Below are 6,391 nucleotides of genomic sequence, written 5' to 3' on the forward strand. Positions count from 1 at the left end.
GTACAAATGCTTTATTTAAAAGCTATAAATCTAAAGTTAGATGATAAAGCAGGCGAGACATGCGCAGGTGAGCTCTGAAGTACAGAAGAGAGAAGGGGACTTACCTTTGAGATGTGAAGACTGTATCATACTCAGGATCCATGAGTGGTCAGGCTTATATAGCTGATAGCTGTTGACTCATGTGTGAATCACCTCTTGCCTTCCCTTGACAGTGTGTGCGAGGGGGGACAACACCCCCGCTTGCACCTCAAACACAACACAAACCCATCTCTTCTGCATGTACTACACATACGTGTCATTATAATGCATTGTGGCTGTATGTTTTACTATTCACTAATGATTTGTAGCTTTTAACACAAGAAGCTGATCTTACAGTAATTTAAATCTCTTATCCTAATGGACACACTTTGAGGAAAACTTGCCAAACATTGTAAAAAAACAAAAAAAAAAACTCTCACCCACTTCCTGAGCACAATCTGATGCAAATATTGGGAATGTCAGGGCAAACTTTGGGGACATCAGTGGCTGTGTACCAAGAGAGCACTTTGATAATACTCTGAATGAATAATAAAACAGTGCATTCCGGATCTCTAGCATTTAATTGGACTAATAATTGCTCTTCTAATTGTCTGTATCCGTGTAACAGCGACATGCACTACTTTTTATATTTCATATTTATATTTATTAGTAATATTATATAGATATTTACACTTTAAAAATGATTTTTAAGATTTATGAATTTCAATTTCATGACAACATTTGAATCAAATTGATTTATGGAGCAGTCTTTAATCAAATAAGTTCAAATAAAAAACGGAATATTTTACATTTCAATTAATTTGGTTAAACATTACACAATTATAATGTTTATGGAATTTTGTTATGAAATTTAAATGTGTTAATCTTAAAAACAAATAAGGCTAAAATATATATTTATTTTTATGTATATACAGCGATATGCCAAAACATTATGACCACCTGTCTAACAGGCTGTTGGTCCTCCGCATGCCACCAAAACAGCTGCCTGACCCATCGAGTATGGACTCTACAAGACCTCTGGAGGTGTCCTGTGTGTATCTGGCACCAACTCATGAGCAGCAGATCCTTCAAGTCCTGTAAGCTGCGAGGTGAAGCCTCCATGGATTGGACTTGTTGGTTCAGCACATCCCGTAGACGCTCAATCAGATTGAGATCTGGGGAATTTGGAGGCCAAGTCAACACCTTGATCTCTTCATCATGTTCCTCAAACCATTCCCCAACAATGTGTGCAGTGTGACAGGTACATTATCCTGCTGAAAGAGTCCACTGCCATCAGGGAATACCGTTGACATGAAGGGGTTTACCTGGTCTGCAACATGTTTAGGAAAGTGGCACGTGTCAAATCGACATCCACATGAATGGCCGGACACCTGCAGAATATTGCCCAGACCATCCGGTTTGTCATCTTCCCACAGTGCATCCAGGTGCCATCTATTCCCCAGGTAAATGGAGCACACGTACACAGCCGTCCACGTGATGTAAAAGAAAACGGGACGACCTTCTTCCACTGCTCCAAGATCCAGTAACGACACTTGCGTGCCCATTGTAGGCACTTTCGACAGTGGACGGGGGTCATCATGGGCACTCTTGATTGTTCTGCAGCACTTATACAGCGCCTTTTTAACCTTAGCGGTATTCAAAGTGCTTTACACTGTGACTCATTCACCCATTCACTCTCTCTCTCTCACACACACACACACACACACACACACACACACACACACACACACACACACACACACACACACACACACACACACACACACACACACCAATGACAGCAGAGCTGCATGTAAGGCACTAGTCTGCCATTGGGAGCAACTTGGGGTTCAGTGTCTTGTCCAATGACACTTTGCCATGTGGAGTCATGTGGGCCGGGAATCAAACCACCAATCCTGATGATTAGCAGCCGACCCGCTCTACCACCTGAGCCACAGACTCCCCTGGTTCAGACCAGACTGTATAGCCTTCTGCTGACCGGGACACATACGCACCACTGCTGACCGGGAGCACAGAGATGCTCTTGACCTTGACATGTGACCTTGTTAGGAGATGATCAACATTATTCGCTTCACCTGTGAGTGGTCATAATGTTTTGGCTCATCAGTGAGTGTATATACTGTATATATTTCTTCTTGCATAATAACACAATTTCAATGCAAAGCAATATTTTGTGTCCATTTGTCAATTTTGTAGGTAGCCGTGTAATATGCAGAATAATGTAAAGTCCCGTACACACACACATACTGCATATACTATACTGTGTGTGTGTGTGTGTATATATATATATATACATAATCTACCCTTCTGTGAAAAACCCGCTTTCCATGCTGGTCTAGGCCGGTTAATGCTGGTTAGTGTTACTCATGGGATGCTCAACTGTGGGTGGACTGTATTGGGACAGACATCAGGGTCTCTTGCGAGTGAGGTGTTTACAATCCTCCCACACTGAACACGTCCCAAGAATGAGTTGTGATTTGTGTAAAATAGTTTTGGTTACTACATAATTCCCATATTTAGATTTTTGTTATTTCACAGAATTGATGCCCTTGAATTCATCTAAAATGTGCAAATATTAATAGTAAAGAATAAACATGAGGTTGTGAGGTCAACAGGTTCACAGAAGTATTTGGGATTAATTCATTCAAACACATTTAATTTTATATCCTCAACCGAATGAAATCTGATATCAAATAAAAGACAAAAAGGAAAGGGGAAAAAGTTAAAATACTGAAAATAAGTAAATAAAAATGAATGCATCCGTTGTTTTTCATTGACAAATACCAGAGGCACAGCGATGAGATAGAAAGGATATTACATTGCTTTTACCACCAGACACATGACACACATCAGGGGTGCAAAGTAAACTTTTAAAGGGACAGTTCACCCAAAAATTAAAATTATCTCATTATTCTTTTACCCTCATGCCATCCCAGATGTGTTTGACTTTCTTTCTTCTGCAGAACACAAATTAAGATTTTTAGAAGAATATCTCGGCTCTTTTGCTCCTTACAATGCAAGTGAATGGTGACCAGAAATTAAAAGCTCCAAAAATCACATAAATGCAGCATGAAAGTAACCCATACGATTGGTGTGGGTGAGAAACCGATCAATATTGAACGCCTTTTGTTACTTTAAATCTCCACTTTCACATTCTTCTTTAGTTTTTTCCGATTCACGTTCTTCATGCATATCGACGCCTACTGGACAGGGAGAATAATTTATATTAAAAAAAGACTTAAATATCGAAAGTGATGCACGTCTGAGCTGATGTGTGGCACTGGAATAATCCAGCCTTAAACTTGAGTCCCGCCTCCATTGATTTGATTGGCTTTCAAATGACATTGACGAGTGTTGTTAGACTACTGTGCACGCTAAAAAGTTACGTTATTCCAGCGACAACATAATGACAACTAGATGGTGGTTCATAATGGACTGCAACAAGGATATACATTTTTTGGGGGGGACAATCTGGCCATATCTGATTACTGGGGGGGACTTGTACCCCTCAATGTATATTGCAGTTTCGGCCCTGCATATGGGATTATATGATAGTGAGTAAACGATGAGAGAATTTGCATGATTTGGGGTGAACTATTCCTTTTAGATTAGTCCGTGTTGGGGGGTTCAGCGAGTATTGACGCTGACTATCACACCTGTAGTCGTGAGTTTGAATCCAGAGCGTGCTGAGTGACTCCAGTCAGGTCTCCTGAGCAACCAAATTGTCCCGGTTGCTAGGGAGGGTAGAGTCACATGGGGTAACCTCCTCGTGGTGGTGATTAGTGGTTCTCTCAATGGGGCGTGTGGTGAGTTGTGTGTGGATCGTGGAAAGTAGCATGAGCCTCCACATGATGTGAGTCTCCGCGGCGTCACCATAAAACAAGTGGGGGAAAAAACTCCCATAGACTTGCATTGAAGAAGAGACTGTAACCATTTTTAGTTTTATCAGATAGAAATAAAAGTGCAAGAATGTTGTCTATAAGGCCATAAAATATAAGGTGAAAGTATTAATGCTTCATCCAGCAGCGCACTGTAAACCCACTACTGTTATCCTCAGTGAAAACATGTGCAGCTTCAAGTGTATTTACACACTTTTGAATTAGTGTTCCAGTTATCCAGATGTGGTGACACACATCTGCTCTGTGTTGCAAAAAGCAATTATTTTAAATCCGTCATTTTGTTTCCGTCATTCGCAATTGAAGCGTGTTTCTTCACTCACAGCCAAAGTTACGGGAATCCAGCGAACCGGAATGCAGCGGAAATGTTTCTATTTCTGTAGCATCTGCTATTTCTGCTGTTTTGGGGGTAGAGCTTGTGCGCGTGTGTGTGTGGGTGTGTGTGTGTGTGTGTGTATTCCTGGACTTTTCTCTAGGTCCACTGAGAGAGAGAATGGAATACTTACTAACGTTCAGGAATGTTGGTATGTATCCATGTGTCATTTAATCACATAACATTATTGTATTGTTCACACATGCTGTGGCTCGGCAATGTAAAGAGGAGTTTAAGCACCTTACATGGAATTCTGAGCGCCGTCACACTGTCAACACGAATATACAGAAACTTGAAGTCGTCATGAAATGCGGTGTACTTTATCAATACGCTTTCCTGGTTTTATTAAGCACAATTCCAGATCAAATGTTGAAAAACAGTCCCAGTCTCCATGCCAAATGTCTTTGAGGCACTTACAATGGAAGTGAATGTGGTCAGTGTAACCACTTTTGTTCTTTTATTTATTTATTTAAACTCAGTTTTTCACAATTCCTGATGTTTAATGGTAGAAAACATTCCCTGTCGTAGGTCAGTTCGGATCACAACTTTATTTTAAGAATGTGAAATGTCAGAATAATAGTCGAGATAATTATTTATTTCAGCTTTTATTTCTTTCATCACATTCCCAGTGGGTCAGAAGTTTACATACACTTATATGTATTTTGTAGCATTGCCTTTAAATTGTGTAACTTGGGTCAAATGTTTTGGGTTTCCTTCCACAAACTTCTCACAATAAGTTTCTGGAATTTTGTCCCATTCCTCCAGACAGAACTGGTGTTACTGTGTCAGGTTTGAGGACCTCCTTGATCGCACATGCTGCTTCAGTTCTGCCCACTAAATGCTCTATCGGATTGAGGTCAGGGCTTTGTGATGGCCACTCCAATACCTCGACTTTGTTGTCCTTAAGCCATTTTTCCACAACTCTGGAGGTGTGCTTGGGGTCATTGTCCATTTGGAAGACCCATTTGTGTCCGAGCTTTAACTTCCTGATGTCTTGAGATGTTGCTTCAATATATCCACATAATTTTCCTTCCTCATGATGTCATCATCTATTTAGTGAAGTGCACCCGTCCATCCTGCAGCAACACCCCACAACATGATGCTGCACCCCCATGCTTCACAGTTGGGATACTGTTCTTCATCCTTTTTCCTCCAAACATACCGATGGTCATTATGGCCAAACAGTTCAATATGTGTGTCATCAGATCAGAGGACATTTCTCAAAAGTCAGATCTTTGTCCCCATGTGCACTTGCAAACTGTAGTCGGGCTTATTATGGTGGTTTTGGAGCAGCGGCTTCTTCCTTGATGAGCAGCCTTTCAGGTGATGTCCATATAGGACTGGTTTTGCTGTGGATCTAGATACTTGTCCACCTGTTTCCTCCAGCATCTTCACAAGGTCCTTTGCTGTTGTTCTGGGGTTGATTTGCACAATTTTGGGTAACACATTTTGGACAAATTACTCGTGTCATGCACAAAGTAGATGTTCTAAACGACTTGCCAAAACTCTAGTTTGCTAATATGAAATCTGTGGAGTGGTTAAAAAATTAGTTTTAATGACTTCAACCTAAGTGTATGTAAACTTCTGACTTCAACTGTCCTTGTCACTAGTAAAAACAATATATATACTGTGTATATATATATATATATATATATATATATATATATACACAAGTCAATAGTAACATTGTTACTGGTGCAAATGTCCATTCCTGAAATCAAAAACTGAATTAAAAATGAAAATTTTTCACATCTGCTTTGATATACTTTTCTCTTGTTCCAATGTACATTTTTGATATCTTAATCCTGCTGTTGTGTTTGGGGCATTTTTGACCTGAGAGAGGTATTTCATAATTTTTAAACACCACATAGTTTTTAGTACAGGAACCAAATTTGTGTCTTTGTCAAGACTATCAAAAAACAATTCTTACATATTTGCATTCATGGGTCATTTTTGACCCGGACTTTAATTGTGGCTTTACACATATTATTATGTTTTATTTGTACATCAACGAATTCGATTTTTACTTATAAACACTTGACTTATATTTAGCCTCTTTCCCAACCCTAACCCTAACACTCTC

The sequence above is a fragment of the Xyrauchen texanus genome, chromosome 21, assembly GCF_025860055.1.
Source record: "Xyrauchen texanus isolate HMW12.3.18 chromosome 21, RBS_HiC_50CHRs, whole genome shotgun sequence".
Classification (NCBI taxonomy): Eukaryota; Metazoa; Chordata; class Actinopteri; order Cypriniformes; family Catostomidae; genus Xyrauchen; species Xyrauchen texanus.